The sequence below is a fragment of the Podarcis vaucheri genome (assembly GCF_965113315.1).
Source record: "Podarcis vaucheri genome assembly, chromosome: 2".
Taxonomy (NCBI): domain Eukaryota; kingdom Metazoa; phylum Chordata; class Lepidosauria; order Squamata; family Lacertidae; genus Podarcis; species Podarcis vaucheri.
In genome coordinates this window covers 47,593,600-47,620,681 of record NC_138760.1, presented here as the reverse complement: position 1 = coordinate 47,620,681, position 27,082 = coordinate 47,593,600, and the positions used below count along the sequence as shown (strand labels likewise).

The window sequence follows — 27,082 nt, the reverse complement described above, 5'->3', positions numbered from 1 at the left end:
AAAATTCAAGTTGTGATTTGGGATAGAGAGCGATACCTATAAAGATCTGTTGCAGAAGTTCTGCTTAAGGTTCTCTCAGGCTGGGTGAGAGTGTGGCCCGGGGCCTTCTCACCTCTGGCCCCATTTGTGTAGAACTTCCTGCCTGGATAGACTTACCTTAACTTCTAGCCTGTAGACATTCAGGGAGAAAGGTACAGCTCCCTGTTTAAGTGGGCTTTTCACTGTCTTTTGGATTGCATGGTCTTTTGTTTCCATTTTTTATATAGCATTTGTATATAAGGTTGGTGTCAGTTTGCCTCGTGTTCTTAGTTGGTCACCAACACCACTAACAACTTTTATTATGTGGTCACAGACCTGGTAAAACTCCGGTCAGTGTTCGCTTTGTATCATATTCATGATTCTTGGAAGTGCTGTGTAAATGTTTTGAAAACAGCTTAAGGTTTTGAGTATTGTTGTAATTGACTGTAAGTGACCTTGTTTTTATGGGAATGCAGGACCAAAACTAAACTAAAATGCTGTGCAATTATAAGGGTGTATCATGTTTTAAAGTACCAGAATACTATTGATGTGGGCTGCCAGGCAACCAGAATTTAACCAACCCACCCAGTTTTAAGGCATCTTCCCCACCCCTTGTATGGTGATTTTCCCACCCGTCTGGTTTCCCCCACATTTTTACATTGTCTAGAGATGTATGCCTGCATCGTGCATGTATGTGTAGTGGACAGGGAAAGGTGTAGAACTGGGTGTTTGAAGATAGAGTAGCTTGTGTGTAAAATTCAAATGACTTCTGCACTGTATTGATCACTGTCTGCTTCCTATTGAAAAGAAAAGTGCCTGAAGGGTGTGACAGAGCTGAGGAAGGTATGGCGGGAAGCAGGGGAGGTTCAGCACCTCTGCATCCCTTGTGATGAAGGATCAAGTATTTCCATCAACATGAAAGAACCCTAACCTTCGTGCTTTATGGGGGTCAAGCACCTTGCCAGTTCTCCTTCTGATTCCGCATCTGTTTCTGCAAATACTTGCAACCAGAAAAACTCACCTTTTCCCTCTGTACAAAGCAGTCCTTGATCCTTCTAGGAACACAGGACGCTGCCTTATATTCAGATCATTCACCCATCTAGTGCAATACTGCTGACACTGACCAGCAGCGGCTCTTGGCTCTCCAGGATTTCAGACAAGGGACATTCCCATGTCCCAGTCTTACCTGGAGATGCCAGGGATTGAACCCATGGCATTTGGTTAGGGAACGCAGAGGCCTGTCTTTAACATGGTTTTTGTTTCTCCAAGAGAAAAGGGGAGAGAAACAAGCTGCTGTGTAAAGCAGGGCAGGATCTTTTTTTCAAGCCTCCCACACCCTAAAATGGAAATCCAGTTGCGCACAGTATTATAAGGTCAAACCCCTTCTAGTTAGCACTCCTTTAAAACGAGGCCGTGGCCTCTCTTCTTTCAGGTACAAAACATTTCAGCCCCATAATCCCACTCAGGATACCTGAAGACGCAGCCACGCGCCATACTTCAGCATGGAAATGAGAGGCGCAGCCGAGGGCGCCTCACTTTCAACCTCCCTCCTTCCAGGGAAGCCCTGGAGGACCCTTGCGCGACGGCTAGTTTGCGGCGAGTCGAGAGCGTCGCCCAGGGCTGCTCTCTCCACCGTGTGCGAGCGCTGAGCCGTGTCCCGGACCGCAGAGACCACGTTATTCTAGCACTAAGGCCTGGCCCGGGTCCAGACACGTTTCCCCCAATCACCCCCGCCCCGTCAGCTGCCATGCCTTGCGAGAGGAGGAGGCGGCGGCTTCGGCTGGATCCCAGCCTGGGCGATGCCTCTCGCCCCTCTCTCTGCCCAGCCCCTGCGTGTCTGGGCGGGTCCTGGCGGGAGTAGATGCCGCCCCCCGCCCTGCTCCGTCTCACTTCTCGCTTCCATTCTGGCCGGCCCGGAGCCCTCGCTCGCAGCACCCGGCATTCCCCGCCCTACGCGCTCGTCGAGCAGGAGCATGGCGCTCTCCCCGCGGCTCCGGCCGCTGGCCTTAGGTGAGTCCCCCGGAGGCGGGGAGCCCTGCGTGGCTTGGCCCCCACTCAGATCCGGCGAGGCTCGTGGCCGCCTCTCTGAACGCGTGCCCGGGGGTTTTGTGTAACTGCTAGGGCTCCACCTGCACCTCTCAGGGACTTGCTGCTGCTGCTGCGGGGAGGCGAGACTCGGTCCTCGCTGCCTTGGGGTCTCGCTTCCCTTCGCCTCCGCAGGGGCTGTGTTAAGGGAAACTCCCCGAAACTTCTCCTCTCTTCGGCTGCGCTAACTCTGCGTCGGTTTGCAAATGCCGTTGCCGCCTTTTTCTCTTTTACCCCCCAAGTGCATCGCCAAGGCACTTGGGAAATATAAATCCCGCGGTAGCAGCAGAAGCCAAAGGATTTCTTTCATTTCGCAAAGCAGGCTACCGTTGCTTTTTTAAAAAACTGATATTTTCCGATAAGGAAAGTGACTTGGAGTCATCCCCCACCCCAGCACTTTACGCACATTGTCCCAGGAACAGTTGCAAAACCCCGGTGTTGTAAGCCTGCGCTACTATGACAGGGCACCATTAGACGTGTTTCTCGGGGGCCCGAGGGAGGCGTCGGGTTGAGCGGGACGCAGGCGAGATCCCCTGCTTTTGATCCCCTCCTCAGCCCTCGACCCCGCTCTCCCAGCTTCCAGTCAGGAAGGAGAGCGGCCGCAGGTGTGTGTGGAAGAGAGAAAGCAGCGCGGGATCGCTGATTTGGGAGGGGATTCAGTGGTTGGGAAGGGCCTCGGTTCCCTGCCTCGTGAGGAGCGATAGAATCCGGGCCGGCCCTACCATTAGGCAGACTGCGGTGGCAGCTTTAAGCAGTGGATGGTGCTGAGATATTGGAAGATGGAGATGTGGGTGCTACTCCCGCCTGCCTGCCCTGGGCTGCCCAAACCAGCCTGCAGACCTGAATGTTGGTGGATGCTGCTGGCTAATTACCACCTGGAAGTAAGAATCAGCTGCCAGCCCAGGGTTGCTTCCAGCTGAGCTGTTTATTGAGCAGGCATCCTGATTTGTTTGCACAAAGTTTGTGTGGAGGTTCTGCGACCTTGGCTGTTTATTGAGCATATGATTTGAACTGTTTGTTTCATCAAGTAATTGCTATCCTGGTGTGTTTTCCCATTGCTTTCCTTATCACAAAAAGTCTGGATTTTTTGTGGGAAGAGAAGTGGATTTGTTGTTTAAGAATTGAATCCCACCCAAAAACAACAGTCTGGGAGTGCCATTATTAATTTTTGTGCATTGAACTTGTCCGCCTCAGGCAGCAAAATGTCTTGGGCCATCTTTTGCAAATGAGATCACTCCATGCATTGGGAATGGGGGAGCAGGGTTGGGCCTTTCACCACCCATGTGCCTAACATGTTCTGGGCAGCTGTGAGAAGGAAACCTCAGTATAGGCCAACATGTTACAGTGATACCTCGGGTTAAGAACTTAATTTGTTCTGGAGGTCTGTTCTTAACCTGAAACTGTTCTTAACCTGAAGCACCACTTTAGCTAATGGGGTCTCCTGCTGCACCGCCGCTGCACGATTTCTGTTCTCATCCTGAAGCAAAGTTCTTAACCCGAGGTAATATTTCTGGGTTAACGGAGTCTGTAACCTGAAGCGTATGTAACCTGAGGTACTACTGTATTGTAAAGCTCTTCCATGCTATGAAGAATCTTGGGGCAATACTAATCCCCCCTTGTGTGGAGAAGTACAAGCCCCGAGATAAACACATCATTCTTGAGGTGACATTATGCATGAGGGGGTTTTCTGACTCCCCCAATCTGGGTGTCCTCCCCTCAACCTCAAGCCACCATCAGCTGCTTTAGCTGATATAAAGAAAGCTCTTGAAAAACATCTTAGGGGGCTGAGAGCTTAAGACAGAGTAGCTTGTGTATGCCTTGGCCAGGTGTGGGGAACCTTTTGTGCCCCCAATTGTTGCTGAACTACCACTCCTGCCATCCCTAACCATTGGTCATTAGCTGGGTCTAGACTGTCCAGTGAGTAGCTGAGATTTGAACCAAGCTACCTAGTTCATACTACTAACCACTAATGTTTAATATTAATAAAGTGGTTGGGAACGTATAAAGCACAATCAGTAGGGTAAGTTTATGCCAAGTGAGAAAATCTGTTGAAGCACAATGAAAGATTAATTTCTATAAAACTTTATTGGGGCAACTGCGAAATCTTCGCATACAAATATAATGAAATAATTAGTAGTTCAATCATTTTTTTTTAATGATTTAAATGAATAATACTTGGTCACAGGTGAAGTATTATACCAAATGAAATACTGTACGACGAATGCCTTGGAATGCGTAATACACAGTACTTAAATTAGCCGTACATAATTTCAAAAAAATGAGGGTAACCACTCAGAAATGCAAATTATAATGGTTCTGAAAACCATCAAACTTTAAACAGAAATGTAGCACAACTTGTTAGAACAGTACAGGGCATTTTGATCTCGACCAAGCCTTTTTTTTTTTTTTTGCAGTTAACTGCCCTTTCTATATCTTTACTGAAAGGTAGTACTTTTAAATAAAAATGAAAGACTTGTATGGAAACAAGACACTTGCAATCAGATCTGTTGAGACATAAATTAAAACAAGGAACACAAAACACATTGCTACATAATAAGCATCAGACGGCTTAAAAATGAAAATATTAAGGAACAAACATGAAACACACACCCTTGGGCTCTCTCACTCTCTTTGTGGCTGCATACACATTACTGGCTTAAAACACAGCTTGGTCATTTTTTTCCTCAATTTGAACCAAAGTTGGTCTGGAGGGAAACCATAGCATAGATACGGAATATGGTTAGCATTGTGTGTAAGCCACTTCCCAAACCATCTGTGGGAGTACACAGAATGCAGAGTGAACAGGAGAGTGTACACAGCCAAAGGCTACAGCAACCCTATGCACACATCGGGGAGTCAGTCCCACTAGACTCAGTGTGGCTTACTTTTAAGTAGACACACATGCCTGCACTGTAAAATGTGTTATTTGTTGCAGTCCAACCAAATGCACACATACCTAGGAGTGAGTCTCACTCAACTCAGTGGGACTTTCTTCCAAGTAGACATCTATACGATTGCAATGTAAATCTCCTATTGTATGCCACTTTTGAGACTTGCTGCCTTCTTTGTGTTCCTCACCCTCTGCTGTTTCCACTTCCTTAAAAAGTAAAAGCGGAATCTCATTAGATCTGGGGCACTGCTCTGTCCTGTATACGTTATTTTTCATCCCATAGGATGCTCCGCCCCATAGGACGCACCTAGTTTTTTTGGGGGGAAATAAAGGAAATTCCCCCCCCTTTATTTCCCCCCCAAAACCAGGTCAGGGAAACCGAACCAGGTCGAGGAACAGCGGGATGGCGCTGCACCTCCCTGCTGTCCCCCGAGCTTGTGAGGCTGGCTGATGTCTGCCCGGCGCGCAGGGCTCTCTGCTTCAGCGCACCCTGCCCGCCGGGCGGCAGGCTGCTATCCGCAGCGTGGGGAGCCCTGCGGGGAACTCCTGCAGGGCTCCCCACGCTGCGGATGTCTGCCCGGCACGAGGGGCGCTCTGCTTCAGGGCGTTCCTCGCGCCGGGCGACAGGCTGCTATCCGCAGCCTAGACATCCCTGCCGGACCTCCCGCAGGGCTGCCTAGGCTGCGGATGTGTTCCTGAAGCCTGGAGAGCGAGAGGGGTCGGTACGCACCGACCCCTCTCGCTCTCCAAGCTTCAACAAAAGCCTGCATTCGCCCCATAGGACGCACCCAGATTTCCCCTTCATTTTTGGAGGGGAAAAAGTGCATCCTATAGGGCGAAAAATATGGTAAGTTATCAGAGTCGACAAAGGCACAGAATGGGCAACCAGATGAAGAGGAGAGAGAAGCCAAGAGTCCTGGTTTCTCATGCTAACCTCTAGTTTGACCCACTAGGCACCACTCTCTTCCCATGGCTAGGTCTATGTTCTTGGCATCAGTCAGGACACAGTTGAGTGGGCCCATGACACAAGCCAGGAAGAATTTATTTTCTACTTTAAGGAGTATTTTGATATTTCTCATGTTGAAGCTTTACTGGAATTTCACATTCTTTGACCCTAGTTGGTCCTGCCAGCTATGTGACATCTAGGGGGTGGGGTGGGTGACATCAGACTTGCTTTAGGAATGACTGGGCTTCTTCACTCCGTAGAAAACATGGGCCAAAAATTCCAAACCTGGGCACCTTTTGTTATAGTCTGAAGTCTAGTCCTGTTTTCAAACTGTGGCTTGGTTTCTATAGGAGTGACCATCAATCAGGATGTCTCTCCTGGCCAGTGTATCAAGTAGATCTAGATGCTGTTTCTGGACCACACTGTTTGGTAACGAACTGGGACACATTTCCATCTATCTCAGATTCTGTTCTCAACAAATGTTGCTGTTGAGAATTAAGACTGTCCAACACAGGGTGTAGCTTAACTTGGCTACTACAACAAAATCCAGGCATGGAGTATGTGTGTGTGTGTGTGTGTGTGTGTGTGTGTGTGTGTAAAACTTGTAATGAATGCAATACTATCTGATGTCAACCTAAGATAAGATTATTTTTAAGATGCTTCATTTTGGAAAGTGTCTATGTTTGTTCCCCCCGCCCCCCAAAGGAGAACTGTGTTGGGGTCTCAGCTTGGGATGCTGTGCAAGAGCTTTGATGAGTTGGTTTTGCACATCTGATTCTGGGAAGCCACATGCCACTCTCTTGAATAGCCCAAAGTGGCAGACAGGTGAGTCATAGGGTTATGTATATGACAGGCATTGTTCATAGTCAGGCAAGTAATGTATAGCATCCCCTTCACCACCACAACACTGCATTTCCTTTTGCTACTAGACATGAAAGCAAAAACTGGTTGATTTTCAACGGAGAGTGTGGCTGCTAATCAGGAGGGTGGCAATGTTTGCAGAGGTTGGAGGGGAGGCAGATTTCTTGCGCAGTAGTGGCAAATCCATTTTAATTGCGCAACCTGAATTGTCTGCTGTGCCATTGAATCCTACATCAAATCAGCAGCCGCCAGGAAGCGTCTCTTGCTCACATACACACCAGGCTGCTGTTAAGATACAGCTGTAGCAGAGTGTTGAAAAGCTGACAGCTCTAGATGTGAGAACTTGGAAGTAGGAATGGGAGGACCTGTCAATTTTGGTTCTCTCCGTTTCTCTCTCTTTATCTTAAATTCAGTTCTCCACATTTCTACAGCAATCAGTGACTTTTTAAAATGAAAAAATGTTCATGAAAATTATCCAACATCTTAATGTGAATTTCTCCTAACGAACACATTTTTGTGTGTGGCTTTGATTAATTTACATATTTTTTGCAAGCTGTTTTCCATGATACAATGCATTGTTCCATGTTTTTTCATCAATATATTCATTTTTATGCATATTTCCCCCTAATACATGTATTTTTATAAACATTGGTTGGCTGGCGAACTACATTACAACATTTTGAGAACTGCAAATTTTGGAGGATAGTTGTATTTTGGGTTCCCATATTGTTTTGGTGCAGATTAAGTAGGTCTGCCTTTAAATGCAAACTTGAGTTGATTTTCTCCTCTGTCCCTACCTGCGAGAACAGCCAGCCGCACGAGTTGGGAAGCAGTTTTATGTGAGGCCCTGCTTTCTGACCGCTGCTATACTTTGGACACAAATGTCGCAGGCTTGAAACGCAAAGAATTCAGAACGCCTCCCTGCCGGCTGCCAATTTATAACAGCAGGGAATACCCGCTAGAGGTCTGACGTCGGGACTCAGTGCTATTTCCAGAGCCTGGATTGATGTCTGCCACACCTGCTCACATGGCATGTGCAGGCCCAGGGGGACAGCTGAGTCTAGTCGGCATCCACATGGCTGAGAATGTGATGTGGGGGAGATGTATTGTGATCTTGAATAGGAAAATGAGCCCTGGCCTCCCACTCATTCAAAAAGGAAAGGGGGTGGCTGTTGGGTATTTCCATGGCATCAGCTGCAAAAGACTTGTTTTGTTGTGACTCGATGTCTCACTTTCAGGATGGGATTTCCCTCTTGAACGGAGGCTTGAATGAAATCTCACGAGCCAGCTTCGCTTCAGTAGTTTCCAGATCACTACATTTGTAGTGCAGTGTCGGTCCTGGAGAGTGCTGCTGCTCCTCTCTGGTCCATCTTTGTAGGCTTCCTACAGGTATCTTGCTGGCCACTGTGAGAACAGGATGCTGGGCTAGATAGGCCTGATCCTGCAGGGCTCTTCTTATGTTTGTAATGGGCAAGGAGGCCGGGGGGAAAGGGCGGAATGTGAATGTCTGCTCTCAGGATATTGGCTTTTTGTGTTAAGTAACTCAGTGAATCAACTCAAGAGCTGATCTGACTACTTATATAAATGGTGCCAGCTCTGTATCTAGTGTAGATCTGCAGCAATTCTGTTAGGGAATGTTTTCCACTGGGAGGAAGTGTGGGCTGGCCTGGGAAGAGGGAGAATGACAGATCTGCCACTAACAAACAGCAACCTGCCATTGTAGCAGCCTAGCCAGATTTGGCCTTCCATAGTTTATTCATATATAACGCAATGCAGTGTGGGCCTTATAATGCAGGTGGCCTCACAATGTCTTCCAGGCTCTCTTGCAAAAGGAAGTATCTCTTTGGGGGCTTTGTGGATACCGCGGTTCTTGTTTTTCCTGCCCAGAAGTAAATTATGCTAAAAACAGGCCATGTGGGTGGAGAAGCATCTGGGTTTCTCCACATACCGCTTGTTAGTTCTCTTTTCTTCACATCACTCAGCTCAGGAAATGAATCAGCCTTGCCAAGTGGGTTACACAGTGATTCCATAGCTACTCTGACCCTCCGCTGCCTTTCCTCCTGGAGTTTGATGGCTCATTCTCAAGTGGTGTGTATTTACAATGAATGAAACTGTGTGCCTGGGCTCATAAGCAGATCTAGGCATGGAGTTTTCCTTCTAAGATGCTCATCGAACTTTCAGTTTTCCCACCAGGAAGCCTCTGTCCTTCTCACTGTAAACGGAAGCTTTTCTCGCATCACCAAGCCAATTCACCTTACAGCCATGGCTCTGTATGAATGAGGATGTGTAAGTCACAGGAGTCTATGAATTCTGCTGCTAAATACTCCAAGATGCCTGTGTTTACATGTTTACTGAGAAATAATCCCCCCTGTATTTAATGGGACTTACTCCTCAGTAATAAAAGCCACAGTGTGAAAAACAGGCAGCAATTCTTGCACAAGTAACTCATCAGCTGGCTGGGGTGGTAAGTGAAGTGGGAGTATGAAGAGTGCATGAAGAGCTTATGTATGCCAGCTTTAAAAAAAGGGTTTTGTTTTGTTTTGTTTTGTTTCCACTTAGCACAAGCAGATCTGGCAAATGACTAACTAGCATGGGTTTTGTCATGTTAATTGGTGTTGTTAAGACGTTTTCAAAGAATGTAAGCAGAGCCAGCCAACTCACTCCCTAACTTTCAAACTAGCACAGATCCAAACTCTTGATTGTCAGGGGAGTATTACTATGTGTAGCAGGCTCTTCTCTGGCCTTTGCCTCCCCTATGATTCTCCCTGTGGGTTCACATGGCCCACCACTGCTTCCCTTTCGATTTGCTCTCATGACAAATACTGAGAGGTGAAATACCGAGAGTTTTATTTGTAACAAAAAAGTGCAAATGCTGCTTTCAGTCTCTCCTTTTCTATTTAAAGTTTTGCTGGGTTCCCCCCAACCCCAAGGTCGGAATGCCAGTATGAAAAATGGAATGGTAAATGCATTGTGTTCTTGACCAGGGTGTATTCTCATGATACATTTAGGGTACTATGACAAACAGTTGTTGCTTTCCACAGTGAAATCTGAGAGATATGGTTTGTTAAAAGTTCTGAGAGCTGTTAGGAGGCCCTTATTCCCATCCCGGGGGACGCGGGTGGTGCTGTGGGTTAAACAACAGAGCCTAGGACTTGCCAATCAGAAGGTTGGCGGTTCGAATCCCCGCTACGGGGTGAGTTCCCATTGCTCGGTCCCAGCTCCTGCCCACCTAGCAGTTTGAAAGCACGTCAAAGTGCAAGTAGATAAATAGGTACCATCGGTAGCTGCAGCAGGAAGGTAAACGGCGTTTCCGTGCGCTGCTCTGGTTCGCCAGAAACGGCTTAGTCATGCTGGCCACATGACCCGGAAGCTGTATGCCGGCTCCCTCGGCCAATAAAGCGAGATGAGCGCCGCAACCCCAGAGTCGGCCACGACTGGACCTAATAGTCCCTTTACCCTTCACCTTTAACTATTCCCATCCCAGAGATATAATTCCCAGAGTCCCCACGAAAAGGGATTGATTGTTAAACTGCTCTGGGAGAGGAATAAGAATATTGTTTCCTAGGTTCATATGAAACAGGTGGTTCGGATTGTTTCCTGCAAATTACTATCTGGGATCCTCTCATCTTGGTGAATGAACAGAGGACATAGTGAGGATTCTTCTTTGGCTTGACATTACATGTGGGTGACCCCACAAACTTGTCCAGTCCACCATGTTCTTCCTCCACTGTTGTGGGCGGTATGCTTCTGAATATCAGTTGTTGGAAACCATGGGAGGGAAGAGTTCTGTTGTACTGCATTTGTGGTGTGATGTCATTCACAGAGAGTGCTGCTCTGCTCAGGTCCTTCTTGTAGGCTTCCCACAGGCATCTGGTCGGTCACTGAGAACAGGATACTGAACTCAGTGGGCCACTGGCCAGGTCCAACAAGCTATTCTTATGTTCATAGGCGCTGACTCCATGGGGCCTGAAGGGGCCCGAGCCCCCTCAAAAATTCGTTTGGGGGGGCTCCGCCCCCCAATAATTTAAGAAAATTGTTAGTTATAGAGTGGTGTGAATCATGATAGTGTTCTCGGGCGCCCCTCCAGCAGAGCGCCGCCGCCTAGCACACGAGAGGTGGCTCCTCCTCGGAGCCTGCAGCTCCGGCTGCTGCCCCCGGCTCATCTGTGCAGCGGAATCAAGGGCGGCAGGGAAGTCAGCCCTCTGCCCAGGCCTGGCCCCCTCGCGCCCTGCCGGGAATTGGATTACAGGGCCGGCCTCCCTCCCCGGGATTTATTTGGGGCCCTCGGCACCGCGGAGATTTAGCCGGAGAGCAGCCGGGGGCGGGAGCAAGCGGCTGCTTAATCCAGGCCGGAGGGGAGTGGGGCCGAGCTGGAGACAGAGGAGGGAGGAGGCTTCCCGCAGAGCCCCGCCGAAGCATGTCTACTCAGGAGTAAGTGGCGCGGAGGACGGGGAGATGCCCAGGCAGGGAGACAGAGCTAAGCCGGCAGCCGCCGCCGCGCCCACAGCCAAGCCTGTTTCATCTCACCGCGTTTTCCCGCCCCAGAAAAGGTTTTGCTTCTGCTTCTGCTGCTGTTTGGCCACGTTGGTGCCCAAGAGAAAAAGCCCTCGCTTGCTGCTCTGTTGTATCTCTAACCCCCACCCACCCCCGCCGGCTTGTGGTGTAGGCTAGCCTGAAATTAATTCTGGGAACTGTAGTTTACCCCTCTCGGGAGCTACAATTCCCAGAATCCTAACAAACTGCGGTTCCCAGGATTCTTTTTAGGGTGGTGGGAGGCAGCCCCTGTGAGTTTCATGGGTGGGGGGGTGCTTGTGCAGCCCCTGTGAGTTTCATGGGTGGGGGGTGGCGGCTTGAACCTGGACCCCACCTCCTCCCCACCTGCTCCCTCGCCAGCCAGCCAGCCGGGCGCCCTAGCCGGAGAGCCCCGGCCATCCCCGGCCATGCTCACAACTCGGCCCAGCGAGCCCCCAGCAGCGGATCTCCGGCCCAGCTGAAGAATCCGCCAACAAACCCCCTCCTCCCCAATCGCTCCACCAAAATACGCTCCAAAACCCCCCAGATAGGCCGCCGGCCGCCAAGTCTCGTGGCGCCCTGAGCGATGGTCTCTCCCCAACACCGCCACCTCGAACTGCGTTCTCCCGGCTACCCGAGCGAAGCAGCGGCAGGACCCCGGTATGGGCCCCCCCAATATTTTTTATAAGTCGGCGCCCCTGCTTATGTTCATCGATCAGCTTTGTTCTCACCACATTCTACCCACCAGCAAAGAAGAATGAAGGTAATCCCAGCTCACACTGAATCTCCCCAAAGAAATAACGCCCCTCAAATAACTTTCCTGGAAATAACTTTTCAGGACAATGATAGAGAGGGTAGACTAGGGATAGCAATGAGTCAAGCATTTGACTCAGTGAACCCTTTAAATAAATAATCAATTTAAAAGAAAATCTAAAAGACATTTTCACAGACTGAGTTGGCTGACTCCAGAACTTTTTTTGTTGGTTCTTGGGCAAGAGACCAGCAGTGAGTCTTCACCAGGCTGAAACCTTTGCATCCTGTAGCTGCTTTGGTAGATGAAGATTCATCTGCTTGCTCTTCAACCATTAAAGGCACCAGAGCCCAGCCAAAAAATGGGGGGATGTGGCAGCTCCAAGCCAAGTTGGATCTGAAAAGGGGTAAGCTAGTCAGTTTCAAGCTGCTGTGGAGCTGAATGGAGTCATCTCAAAAAGAGCTTATTTCTGCTCAGCTTGGCAAACCTGCTTTCCTTCTAGCAGCCTGTTGGCTCTAATTTCCCTACAACCCCCATATCTTTGAGTGGCTGCATTGTGGTTCATCAAACAGAATCAAATGCCCCAGTTGTGCTGTTGCATGCTATGGAAATGTGTGGCCCGGTGGTTTCCGCTAGGGCTTTCTGACATCTGCAGCTGCTTTTCTCAGGTACATTATGTAGTGCTGGGTTAGCACTGGGAAATCCCAGTCTTGTATGTGCATATCATACATACGCTGTATGCTAGCGATATTGTGAGCTGCTCCTGTTAACAATCCCTGTGTGTTTAGCCAGCCAAATAAATGCAATCCAGGACATGCACCAGCACTAACTACAGGTTAGCATGCCAAGTGGGAACAAATAGGACCTATTAAACAGTTGCCACTATGCTTTCGTAACATCGATTTGCCTTGGATGGCATTTCCCAGGTCACCTGAAATTTAAATTGACAACAGGGAAATGATGAGGCTGAGCAGTTAGGGTACAAGCTTATTTGGCTAACGGGAGAAAATGTCTCTACGATAAAGGCTACAGCTGTAGACACTGGGCCAGGGACAGAGAAGGAGGGAATCTCTACCCTGCAAGTTTTGAGCTTAGCTACATGTTGTACACAAACATGTATAATGATGCCTCTGTTGCCCATATGCTGCTTTAGGAGTGGGGTACCTGGGCAGGGAGAAGTTGGAGGGGCATGAAGTAATCCCTATAACCTCCCGCTATGTGTTTCTCCCCATGACTCTTCTCCACTCCAGCCCCTGAATTCCAAGTGTGTGTTTGCTTTACACCAGTAACCTTCATGATCTGTCATCTGTTGATGGTGCTAAGAACTCACCTGTCTCCCCACCCTACTCCAGCATCCATAATTCTCCAGAGAGCAGGAGCAGAATCATAGTTGCAAAGGGGCTCCGAGGGTCCTATAGCCCAATGACCTCCAATGCAGGAAGATTAAGCTACTTTTAAGTCTGTTATATAAAGAAGCACAGTTGAGCGCAGCTTGGGAGGTTTGAAACCAGTAGGATTCTTTTTTGGTTTGTATCGAGTACTTGGACTTCATCAGTTTGTAGACCGCAACCTAGAGACGGATGTGCCCTTCAGCAACGTTTGAATTTTTCCCCCAGTAAACTGGGACATTTGGTTATCACAAGCAGCATCATTCATGCTCGGAGTTAGCTTTGCATTTCAAGCATGCATCAGTGCCAGAGTCATTATTCTTTCTCATCCTTAGAACTATGTGCCAGTTCTTCACAGCCCACTGAACTTGGCCAACTCTGGCCGCTGAGCAGCCTGGATTTCCCCCTCATCTTCTGGCTTAGAAATCTTCTCCTCTTGTCTGTTACCTTTTTTGTTCTGTTTTGTTGCTTTACATGCCCCACCTATGGACTTTCCCTCCTGACTTGCTCACTGTACAGTGGTACCTCGGGTTACATACGCTTCAGGTTACAGACTCCGCTAACCCAGAAATAGTGCTTCAGGTTAAGAACTTTGCTTCAGGATAAGAACAGAAATCGTGCGGCGGCAGCAGGAGGCCCCATTAGCTAAAGTGGTGCTTCAGGTTAAGAACAGTTTCAGGTTAAGAATGGACCTCCAGAACGAATTAAGTACTTAACCCGAGGTACCACTGTATTTGCCCTGACAATAGGAAGGAGAGCTTGGTTGCCTAGCAATGAAAACTATACTGATTCTTCTTCTACAGCCTTACGGAAAAAAAATACTCTGATCACATCCACACATTCCCTCAAAGAATCCTGGGAACTGTTGTTTGTTAGGGGTGCTGGGAATTGTAGGCTCTGTGAGGGGTCTCCTGGCAACTTTTAGCACCCTTAACACGCTTACTGAATTGTACTAGTGTTTCGAATGCGACCTCTTCTCAAAGTAAAACTGGAAGTTGCATTGCAGCAGCAGCCGTTCTGTTATCATCTGGTACCAGAACCTCAGTTGATGCAGGTCTACGCACTAATCCCAGGGTCTTATTGGCAGGGCCTTCCTCTCAGACATGGGCGGAAGAATGTGTGCGGAAGCTCCTTGCCGAGTTCCCAGGGCCCTCCACATCATGTCACAACTTCTGCTGCAACTGTGATATTTTCTTTTTCTTTGTTGACATTACTTGCATCATGCAGTTTTGAGAACTTCCGAGAAGATAAGATCACTTACTACCCAGAACCCTTGTGACTCTCTTTGTGACAAACTAGGTGTTTACACACAAAGCGTTGAGTCTTTTTTGCAGTTTAGGGTCCCCTCCCCTACATGTACTACAGAGCATCATCTTGCACATATTGAGTACATTTAAAGCACATTGGCCCCCGCCAAAAAAAGATTGTGGGAACTGCATTGGTTAGATAGCTCTTGACGTCTTGCGGTGCAGGAAGCTGGCCAGTCGTGAACTTCCCACTTTTGCAGAACTTAGCATAAAGACCAGTGTACGACCTTTGATACTCCCAGCCCTAGTAGAGAGAGCTCTGTGCTTGCGCAGTGCACAAGACTTGCTGGTCAGCTAGCTGCTTTGTGGCCTCGAGGGGTGTTGCTTTCCTTGTGATGTGCTTCTCTTCCCCCTTTCCTTAAATTTATTATGGCAGTTCAAACCTATCTATATACCTGTTGCTGAAATGTGGAGGAAGCAAAAGACCTCCTTAAGAGCTTCAGGGTGTTACAATTGGGCCCCAAGGCGCTGGACTGGGCTGCGTGAGGCTTGTCAGCATACCGTAATTTCACTGCCCCTCCTGCCAGTTTGCAGTGGGATAGAGGGAGGGGGAATTGTAGAGGAAAGCACAGCGAGTCTCCCTGAAAGTTCAGAAATGAAACCCAGCTGAACGAAACTAGCCTTGGGGGACTTCCAAGGAGGGACAGAGACATGCAAGTCATTTTTAACCTCTTGTGGGGACAGACTTGGTCTTCGTTGATGGGGGAAAGGACATGGTGTTGCTATTTCCAGAGCAGATCTGCTTCCAGGCACTCTGTGGCGCTGGGGGTTCAAGTTGCCTTCCCCTCTGACTACTCTGGTGGAATCTCCAAAGAAGGCCAGCCTAGTCCATTTTCCCAGCTGCCCCCTTGATCAAGTCCCACTGACCTCTTCCTCTTCCACACCCTAAAATCTTGACATATTTACAATTACAAGATTGTAATTTTGTAGGTAGTGCTCCTGTGTGTGGCATTGCCTCCCTGTTTCCCTAAGGTGGCTAGCCGCATTTCCCTTTCTGCAGAACTAGGAGGTGGAACTTTCTCTTTCCTGTCACCTCTGGGTTGCTTCAGAATTTTCCCAGAAGAGCTGGAAGGGGAAGCCTTACTTCTTCAGGAGGTTGGGTATCTGGGTGGGGCTGTGTGTGTTTGTGTGCGTCTCACACTTTCTCATGAGGCCTAAAAGTGGGGAGGGGGGGGAGCATGAGTGACTCAGGCTTTCTCTGCCACCATTTCTGTAGGAAGTGAGGTTTACCTTTCAAACTTACTGCCTCAATGAAGCTTACGGACTTTTGAAATGCACATTCCTTTTCTTAGGCCCTAAGAGAGATTTTTGTTGTTGTTCCTTGGAGACCATCCCTGGCGCTGGGTGCTGGTCTAGGCACAAAGGAGGCAGACGGCACCTCAGCGGGGGGAATCATTTCCCCCTCAGCAAGGCCTTCAGATCCTAAAGAGATAGCTGGAATGGGGGGGGCAGTTGTGTTGTGCTACCGAGGAAGCCAAAATGCCTGTATGCTTGAAATGGGAGCTTTCCTGGGCCCTTGATTCCTAATCTTTATTTTTATTTTTGTGCACTGCTCAATTTTACCTATGGAATATAGCATGGGTGGGGGACCTGTGCCTCTCCAGATGTTACTGAACTACAGCTCTCTTCATTCCTGTCTGTTGGCTGCGCTGGCTGGGGCTGATGGGTGTTGGAGTGCAACATGTCCTGTCCCACCCCCCCACCCCATGTATCATTTTACTTTCTTCTCCTTTTTTTAGCTTTAAAAAACTCTGTTTTGAATGTTGTTGTTGCATTCTTACATGAAATAATACTGATTCTGACAGGTTGCATTTCATACATCGTATGAAACTTTTGTCCTAGAGTTCAGTTTGATTCAGGTAGCCCAGCATATTATCTTACCTTTGACATTCTTAATTAGTTAACCATTTTCAAGAACGATGATTGTGTTGCTTTGTTTAGAAAGTAGTACATGCTAGATATTTGCATGAGCAGGGTGGAAAGGCAGGAGTAGTTTTCCATACTCCCAGGGTTGTTTGTGAGGAGCATAGAAATTTGATCTTGGAGAGGTGAGTTCTAACAAAGGTTACGATAATGGAAAATACAGCTGTGAGAGGTGATCTATGTCCATAGGTGGCTGGTTCTACAACAGGGGCCAACACCAAACAGGGAGGAGTCCCAACGAGTTTTCTTACCTTGGCAAAGGCTTACCGTATTTTTCGCTCTATAGGACGCACTTTTTCCCCTCCAAAAATTAAGGAGGCTTCACGTTGCTTTCGCTGAAGCCTGGAGAGCGAGAGGGACCGGTGTGCACCAACCCCTCTCGCTCTCCAGGCTTCAGAGATAGCCGTCTGAAGCCTTCGGAGCGCAGCACGAGTTCCCACTGCGTTCCGCAGGCTTCATGTTCCTTTTGCTGAAGCCAGGAGAGCAAGACTCTCCTGGCTTCAGCAGCGAGGGAGAGCTGCGCAGCGCCCCTTCAGCCAAGCGGGAGGAGAAATGGAAGGGGCTCCGTTTCTCCTGCCGCTTCGCTGAAGGGGCGCTGAGCAGAGAGGGGGAGATTTTTTTTTTCTTGTTCTCTCCCTCTAAAACAAGGTGTGTCCTATGGTTGGGTGCATCCTATAGAGTGAAAAATACGGTACTTCTAGGACAGGCAAGTTTTGCCTCCATCTTCAAATTGCTTTCTCTGCATGCACATATGTATAATGAGCTTGTTTGCTGCCTTCTCTTCCTCATTCCTGTGGAATATCTCTTATTCTCTTGAATAAATGTATTACATTTTTACCGTACATTGATGTGCACTAGTGCAGTGTAATGAAAGAGATGCTGTCTTGTTGGTATGTTGACTCCGTCACGGCCTTAATGAATACTAAGTGCTTCAAATAGGTCCCCATGGTCCAAGATCATCTTGCTGCTTGACTGGGAAGACTGAGGTGGAGGCAAGGGGTTGTGACCCAGAAGAGGTCTGCAAAGCACAATTCTCTTACCCGTGTCTCAGGGAACAGAGTGTCTGGGCAGCATTTAGGTCCTGAGGATGTGCCACGCTTGCCAAAGACAAGGTTGAGAAGGAAATAGGTTAGCGCAGGGGCGGAGGAAGGGGTGTGTGGTAGGTGTGGGCCGCTCCGGGTGTCACCACTGAGGGGGGGGGGATGAGAAAATGCCGGGCGGCACTCGCCGTGCCAAACAGTCCACCCAGTGCCTCCCCCAGCTGTAGGGCGGCTGAGTGGGAGAAGTCAGGCAGACTCCGGAGGCCCGGTGGTGCACCCCGCCCCAGGTGCCCGAGCGGCTTCCTCCGCCGCTAGGTTAGTGTGCTGGCTTTGTTGATTTCTTGCCTCTGGTTTGTTTTCTTTTTGCAGGAAGCACTCCCAAGGAATAGAGCAGCCATTTTGATGAAAGCATTGTTTGCTGCTCTTTGGCTTTTCATTCCGTGTGCAAGTTTGTTTACAGCTGTTGAAAGAATGTGAGTGCATGACCCATCAGCATCTCATTATTACTGTTAAGCCTGTTCCAGGCTCTTTCTGTCCTACGGACAGCAGTTTCCTAGGGCCAATGCACTCAACTGTGATGGAGAGGCAAATTCAAAACCTCCCACTCCAGTCATGCAATTCATTGCCAGCCATTGTCACCTGTCAGCATGGACTGATAAAATGCTATTTCTTATGTGTCGATGGGGATGCCCAACATGGAGGGCTTTAGAGGGACCAAAGCACCTTATTACATGTGGCACTTGGTCACAATAAATGTTTTTCATGAGGCAAACATTTGTGCATAAAGGGGGACAGACACATCTTTCCCTCTAGATCTTTCCCCCTTCTTTCTTGATTATATAAGAGCTGATGGGTGCTCCTAACTTTTCCTTAACAAGGCAAGAAATAGCTAGGAGGGGGTGGTTTTGATAGGAAAACCAGCCTGCAGGGAAAGTGGTGAGTATAGTCGTACCTTGGAAGTCAAACTGAATCCGTTCTGGAAGTCCATTCGACTTCCAAAATATTTGGAAACCAAATCGCAGCTTCAGAAGCCCCGTCAGATGTTCGGGTTCCAAAAGAATGTTCGCAAACTGGAACAGTCACTTCCGGGTTTGTGGGGTTGGGGAGCCAAAACATCCAGGTTCCAGGACATTTGGGATCCGAGGTACGACTGTATCCTAATGCACGTGCACTTATGATCAAGGTTGCAGCTTCTTCCAACTGCTTGTTTGTTGTAAACAGACAAACAGAAATAAAAATCATTCCTTTGGGGACAGGTATGTTGCTGAGCATCAATAATGCTTTGACCTTAATGAAATTGATCCTGCTCTGTATAATAGATCTTGCAGTATGAAGATTGTGGAACCTGTGTGTGATTATTAATCATATCTAGAAACTGAGAGGATTTCCATCAATTGACCTTGAAGACAGCCAAGGACAACCCTTCTGGGCAGGCAAGGAACATGAATCTTGTGATACCTATTTGTTAGCTCAGGTCTGACTCAAAGCATTGGCCCTCTCCCCTCCCATTATTGAGCATAGTAAGCCTGATCCTTGGCAGGATAAGCACAATTGCCAGTGTTAGCCAGCAAACCTCTGAGGTCAGTCCCGATGGTAGAGTTGAAGAGGAATATTTGACACAGAAAAGGGTCCCTCTCTACCTTCATTTTTTCTGTTGCTTATGGAAAAATAACTGTAAAATGAAAAAATGAAGCTAAACCTCTCCGCATAGAGACATTTACAAAAGAATTCTTTCTACAACACATAATGGGAGGTATTTTTAATTTTATTTCTTCTCTCCAGGAAGTAATAAGAGGGAGAAAGATATGGCTGTTTTGCAGTCTGCATACAACTGTGTGATAGCAATCAAGGCAAGTGAACTGGAGATTTCTGTTCAGTCAAAAGATATACCCTGACCAATAATTTTTGACATGTTATCTGAAACCTAGGAGAGATAAGTTTGTAAAGGAAACAAGAGGGGCAAGAGATTAGAGGAGGAAACAAGAGGGGCAAGGGGGGCAAAAGTTAGAACAGGAACAGAGGAAGATATGAACTAGAAGAAAGAGCAAGATACAAAGAAGATAAGATTATTCTATTGGTCTCATTTCAAAATACGTTACAGAAACTTGATGATAGAATGAAGGAATGTGCAAGTAATGTGATGGACAAGACATTTGAGACATAATGTGGGTATGATGGAGTGAAAGATAAGCATGTGCTTAATCTCTTCAGTTGAAGTTGCTTGGACTTACAACATATTGTAATTACTGTACAAGAAGTAGAAAAATAATGAATATAAATCAGAATTGATAAAAATGAAAGCAGAGGAGATCTATAATGAAGGCTGAAAAAAATAAGATCAGAATCAGATGAGTGCCTGAAAGATTTGACTGACTCTCCAGTAACATTTATTTCATTTTTAATTTGGAAGACCCAAATGTGAGATGCATAAAATACATGCTTGGAATAAATTCTGCTACTCCGAAGGAAGTGCCACTGAGTTCAGTGGGACTTACTAAGCAAATGTAGGCTTGCAGCCTAAATATACTGTATTTTTCTGTCTATAAGATACCCCCATGTATAAGACACCCCCTATTTTGGGGGACTCTGATTTAAGAAAATGGGGGAAGATCTAACTGTGTATACGATGCCCCCAAATTTTGGACATTATTTTTTAGGGGGGGAAACCTGGTCTTATACATGGAAAAATATGTACTTAGTGACAATATAGTAACATTATAAAGTACTAAAGCTAGCTTTCCTCTAGTACTTCAGACAAGAAGTAATATCAGTTAATCTACCCAGATGATTCCTGGTTTTAATCCCACCATTTTAATTCTGTCTGAAGAATTTAACTTCCTAGTAAATTAGTTGAAAGAAATGAACGCACACTATCATTGGGGAATAGGAACACAGGAAACTGCCTTGCCCCATGTCAAACCATTAGTCCACCTACCACAGGCTGCCCAGAGCTTCAAAAAAGTGCCCATTTAGAATCAATTTTCAGCAGTCATCTTCAGCTGCTGAATACAATTGTTAGAGGAAGGAAGAAAAGAAGCAAATGTGAACCTGGGATGGAGATCCTGTGGACCTCCAAATGTTGATGGACTACAATTCCCATCACCCCCAACCATTGACCAGGCCTGATGAGAGTTGGAATCCAACAACATCTAGAACGCTTCCTCACCCTGTTGTAAATGAAGATGATCATGGTCTCTTAACTGTAAGTAGAAGCTTGATTTTCTGTTTCAGCCATGCATCAGAAAGAGCTCAGAGAAAAGATGGCAGGCATCAAACGCTCTGGGTGGTATTCAGCTAAGCATTGTTCAGAGTAGACCTGTTGGAATTAATGGACCTAGCCATGTGCATTAATTTCAGTGGATATGCTCTGGGGGAAAACCCCATAGTTGACTTCCACCTTCTGTTAATAATAATAATAAGCTGTGTATTGGGTTGCAGAAGATGGGAAGGGTCTGTGCTTGCCAGTACTGTATGCTGTTGAGTCTTTCCAGGACCAAGCATCAGGTGCCTGTCTTTCATCATCAACTAAGCTTCTAATATTGCTGAAGGATTTTGCCACTCTCTTTTGCAGCCCCAGGCTTGGCTAAGCAAGCTTCTGTAATTGTATATGCTTAAGTTATTTATTGACACATTTTCGGGACTTGTGTTTGAACCGGGGCTGAGCGCCAGAACTTGTGAAGTAACAGTAGAGAAGAAAATAGCTAGGAGCCCTTGCAGGCAGCATTTCACATACCACTGTGTAACCACAGCCTGCTCTGGTCTACCCTGTATGCTGACTTCTAGGTGACAAAGTGTAACTTACAGGCGGGTTGAAGACCAGAAACCACTTCTTGGAAATTAACCACTTGCTTGTGTTGGTTATTACCCTGCACAAACAATTGGCCCTCAGTTTGCACATTGGTTCTAAGCAGAAGAAAAAAACGTTGCTGGATGCGCATGAAACGAGAATCTGTTGTGCTTGCAGATGCCGTGTTGATTGAATTGCAATACAATGAATAAAAATACAACACATGCGAGGCAATAAAACAACATCTTAGCGCAATGTTTGTAAATGTTAGGAAGTTTTTAAAAGGCGAATCAAGAAATGCAGCAGACATCTACCAAAATAAAATAAAATCACAACCATCTGTTTCTCTTTATTAATATAAATGAATATGCCTCATGCCCTTAAAATTCCATGCTTCTTTAACTATCTGTAGGGGAGAAACTGCTTCCTTGCCATAGAGGAAAGGACTAATTGGGTTTGTTTGTTTGTTTGTTTACATGGGGGGCATGTTGCACTCCAACACCCATCAGCTCCAGCCAGCACAGCCAATGGACAGGAATGAAGGGAGCTATAGTTCAGTAACATCTGGAGAGGCAGTATAGAATGTTTTAAATATAAATTTATGACTCGACAGTCAGTGAAATGGTCGCAACACGATTTAATTAAATCAAAAATACTGAACTCCTTTCCTTGAATCTGTTGTCAATTCAGCCTTTTATTCTGGAGGGCCTTTGACTGGAGGGCTGTTCTGTCTCAGCTGCCAAGATGGGAGTCGCTGTAATCTGTTAGCAGTTGTGTAAGCCATCACTTGAATCTGGCTCGCCTGACGGAGCTGCCCTCCTTTGAGAAACCACTGCTTCCAAGAGAGCTGTGCAGTAAGGGGAAAGAAGGGCTGGAATAACCATGACTGGAAATTATCTTACTATTCATTCAGAGTCAGCCACAGAACCAGATCCAAGGATTGCATTCTGATGTAATAATATGAAGAGCTGAATTCCTAAAGAGGTCACCTGGTGAAATACAAATGTGTGCTTTCCCTTATGTTATCCCCCTATCTCTGAGTGATGGACAGTCCTGGCTGATATTACAGATCCTGGCTTGCTTCCTTCCTTCCATCCATCCATCCATCCATCCATCCATAAATGTCTTGGATTTAGACAGGGTTTTAACTGCTGTACAGGCCTTCAGAGGCACCCTGCCTCCAACTGTGAAGGTAGAATATAGCCATTGTGGCTAGTAGACACTGATCTCCTTGCCCTCCATTAAATATCCATGGAGGTGTTTGTGAGATCCACGAAGCTTTTACTTCCTGGTGGGACCAAATGACCTGTCCCATGAGTTCTGAGAAGGCTGGGACATGCAGGTGAGTAGAGCCAGTGTGGTATAAGAGGATTAGACTAGGACTGAGGAGATACAGCTTCCAATTCCCTCTTAGCCATGGACCTGCCTCATCTATCTTCCAAAGTAGTGATGTGGCTAAAGAAAGGTGGGAAAGAGAACCATGTGTGTTACCTTGAGCTCTTCCAGAGCAATAGCAAGGTATAAATTAATGGTAAGTCTGACACTGGGACTCTCTGTCTTTCAGGGCTCTTCATAATCCTGATTCAGTCTAGAGGTGCTGCCCAGCAAGGAGGAGCAGAAGGTGAGTTCTCTCTGGATTAAAAAGCCTTCAGAGACGCAATAGAGGGCCAGTTTAAAACCACCGCTTTGCCATGTTGTTTGTTTGTGGAGGAGTGCAGCGTGTGCTGAGGACACCAAAAGAAAGAGCTGCTGTATGGCTGGGTGCAGCAAGCAATCCACAAAGCGGTGATAGCCAAGACAAGGAGAACATCCTACGGGTCAGCTCATGGGGTTATGCATAGCACTGTGGCTGCATTTTGAAGAAATGTCTTTCCATCCATCCATCCATCCATCCATCCATCCTGTGGGTCGGTGATTTCCATGTCCCAGAGATAAGCAAGTTATTCGTTCTGGATGGAGTCGCTTCCCCTTGAAGGAGCAAGTGCACATCTTGGGGGCACCCCTGGATACATCTCTTGTCACTAGAGGCCCTTGTGTCCTCTGTGGCTAGGAGTACCTTTTACCAGCACCACCCGGTTTACTAAGCCACGGCTGTTCCTGGACAGGGTTAGCCTGGCCATTGCAGTGCATGCACTGATAACCTCGAGGCTGGATTACTGCAGTGCACTCTGTGTGGGGCAGCCCTTGGGCCAGGTTTGGAAACTATTGCTGATGCAGAATGAGATGGCCAGACTGGGGGCACATGACCGACACCTGCCCTGGCTGCACATTTACTACAGAGCCAGGTTCAAGGTTCTTGTATTTGCAAAGCCCTGAACAACTTAGGTCCAGGGTACTTTACGGACTGCCTAAACCCTATAGCCCAGCTTAATCATGGAGATAATCTGCGGGAGCATTGTTGACAAGGCTCATCTGACAGCAACAAGAAAATGAACCTTTAATGCCATCTGCCCAGTCATGTGGAATGTTCCGCAGGCACCTTCTGGTTTTTAAAATTATTATTATTATTGAATTATTAACCAAAAGAAGTGCAATCATAACCAAAAATAAAAAATGTAAACCATAAAGCATCGCAACCTGGAAGGCCAAAACTACGAAGGTACAACCCACCTCCAAAGGGAAATAAAAAGGCACCTTCTGTTTTAATCTTTAATTGTCTGCTGGAAAAAAGTATGCTGTCAAGTTTTTGCAGGCAATTAAAAAATATCCGTGATAGTTGATCTCCAATTTTAAATGTTTTTTATTGTATATTTCTAAGTTGGTTGTAAACCAGCTTGATAGTTTTAAAAATATAAATAGCAGTATACAAATATTTTATGAATACATAAATGTAAGGCAGCTTTCCGTGTTCCTATATCCTTTATATTATAGATAAACTTCCTTACAAGTGAAATAGCAAATGCTTAGGTACTAGTCGAATATATTTAAATATTCCATATTGTTGCACAAATTTGCTTAATGCAGTGTTGGCCAATGATTTGTCACCTAGGACCACTGTGCAAACATGAAGGCTAGAAATTTGCCTTTTAAAAACATGTTTGTATTTTACTAACTTTTACTTAGAGTAGACCCATTGAAATTAATTGACCTAAGTTAGTCATGGCTATTCATTTCAGTGGGTTTGCTCTGAATAATGGTTAGTTGAATGTAACTCATAAATGTATTAGGGGCTCTCATGCCTAAATGACTTTAGATCCGTCTCAACTCGGAATGAGAATTCCCTGGCGTTCCAAGCAGCTTTTTTTGCCTCAGGTTTTCCTGAAGCTACAGGCTCATCCTCCAGATATGTTAGGGATTACCGTATTTTTCTGTCTATAGGACGCCCCTATGTATAAGGAACCCCCCCACCCACACCATTTTTGGGGACTCAATTTTAAGAAAATGAGGAGAGATGGCCCAGAGTTGTTGAGCTTCCCCTCCCTCCACACAGCTGTGGACAGGAAACACTCCCTGGATCATTTCCCACTCACTGTGGCATCAGAGGAAGCCACACTCCTGCCAGTGGGGTGCCACTTCTCCCTCCCCCATGCCACTATCCATGTATTGGACGACCCCAGTTTTTTGACATGATTGTTGAGTCAATCATGGTGCCCCGCAAGACGAATGCCTCGCAAGACGGAAAACCCGCAAGACGAAAGGGTTTTCTGTTTTGGAGGCGCTTCGCAAGACGAATTTCCCTATGGGCTTGCTTCGCAAGACGAAAACCCATAGGGAAATCTCCGGGGACCTCTTTTAAATGCTGGTGGTGGGGAGCAAAGCCTTTCCCCCCCTCCGGCCTTCAGAAGAGGTCCAGGAAGGCTGGCGGGGGCCGAAAGGCTTTGCTCCCCACCGCCAGCATTTTAAAAGCAGTCCGGGATAGCAGGGAAGAGCTTCCCGCTATCGCGGACGGCTTTTGAAGGCAGGCGGGGGGGAGCAAAGACTTTCGCCCCCCGCCCGCCTTCAGAAGAGGTCCAGGACCTCTTCTGAAGGCGGGCGGGGGGCAAAAGTCTTTGCTCCCCCCTGCCTGCCTTCCCGGATGGCTTTTGAAGGCAGGCGGGGGGGGGCAAAGACTTTCGCTCCCCGCCCGCCTTCAGAAGAGGTCCAGGACCTCTTCTGAAGGCGGGCGGGGGGCAAAAGTATTTGTCCCCCCTGCCTGCCTTCCCAGGGGCTTTTACATCGCCCCGGACAGCGGAGAAGTCCTCCGCTGTCCCGGGCGATTTTAAAATGCCGCCTGCCAGCATTTTAAGATCGCCCCGGACAGCGGAGAAGTCCTCCGCTGTCCCGGGGTTTTTTAAAATGCTGGGGGTGGGAAGAAAAGCCCTTGTCCCCCCCCCCCAGCCTTCAGAAGAGGTCGGGGGACAGACTGTCCCCGGACCTGGTCTGAAGGCGGTTTCCATAGGAACGCATTAATTGATTTTCAATGCATTCCTATGGGAAACTGTGCATCGCAAGACGAAAAACTCGCAAGAAGAAAAAACTTGCGGAACGAATTAATTTCGTCTTGCGAGGCACCACTGTACATGGAAAAATACGGTATTGTTTCCTGGAAAAAAAGAGACTTAAGAATAACTAAATTGCAAACTGTGGCACACATGAAAGCTTGGATTCTCAAAAAAATGAAAGAAATAAGAGTTCTGGAGTTGCTGCTCCTGCCAGAATATATTCTGACTGCAGAATATTTAATTCCCCACTCTGCATGGATGGATTAGTTGTTTTGGAAGTACGTAGTGGGGAAAGGGGAGGTCCGATTTGGGGGAGGTGGGCTTAAGTGTTGCTTCTTTGGAAGGAAGTGAGAAGAATGGGAACTGACTGTATGGCATAGATAGAGACTCACCAGTTGCTGTTCTCCTCTGTGTCCTAACAGACGACCCACAGAAGAAAAAGGTTGGTGGCTCCTATGAATATGAGGACGGTAAGTGTTGTGGTAATTAGACTTGCTTCCCAGATCACAGTAGTGATTTTAAAGTAAAATACATTTGGGGGAAAACCCCAACCCCAACAACTTTGCTTTTTCTTTTCTGGCAGTTGCCCACAATGAAGAAACAAAAGCAATTACAGCAACCAGTTGGCCACCTTAAATGATCTGATCTTAAATATTTATAGAATGTATATGTCATATATTTAATCTTGCCACGCTCAGAACACCTTCTTGGAGCAGCATCCAAAGCCAACAAGCTCCCCTACAGGGGTCTGCAGCTTTTGGCTTGAATAGCAGAGCTAGCCCCAAATTATAGGACCTTGTTTTAACAGGAAATGTTGAATATGAAGTCCCATGCACACATACCAGAAACCTCCTGCCTCAGTGTTAAGAGAAACATTGCCAACCCTTCGTCCTACTAAGGGCGCTCACTTCCAAGCTCTCAGTATGACTTGATTATTTGTGTGAGGATGTGGGAGGCTACAAAGGAGACACCTCTGCAATGGATGCTTTAGTTTCGTTTCCTGCATTGCAGGGAGTTGGATTAGCTGGCCCTCGGGTTCCCTTCCAACTCTACGATTCTAGGATAAAATATTGTGTTCAGCACTCTTGGGTTGGAGGAATCCTGTGACCCAGCTATGACATAGAATCAGATTCCTCAAACCCGGGTCAGAAAA

General features: G+C 47.1%; 1 long non-coding RNA gene across 1 annotated transcript; it reads left to right on the top strand.

The window, feature by feature from the left end:
- The first annotated feature begins 1,126 nt into the window (after window positions 1-1,126).
- On the top strand, window positions 1,127-26,383 carry LOC309527110. Its single transcript, XR_014217105.1, has 3 exons — window positions 1,127-2,028; window positions 23,073-23,129; window positions 26,352-26,383. It is a non-coding gene; the product is annotated as an uncharacterized lncRNA (long non-coding RNA).
- The last annotated feature ends 699 nt before the right edge of the window (window positions 26,384-27,082 follow it).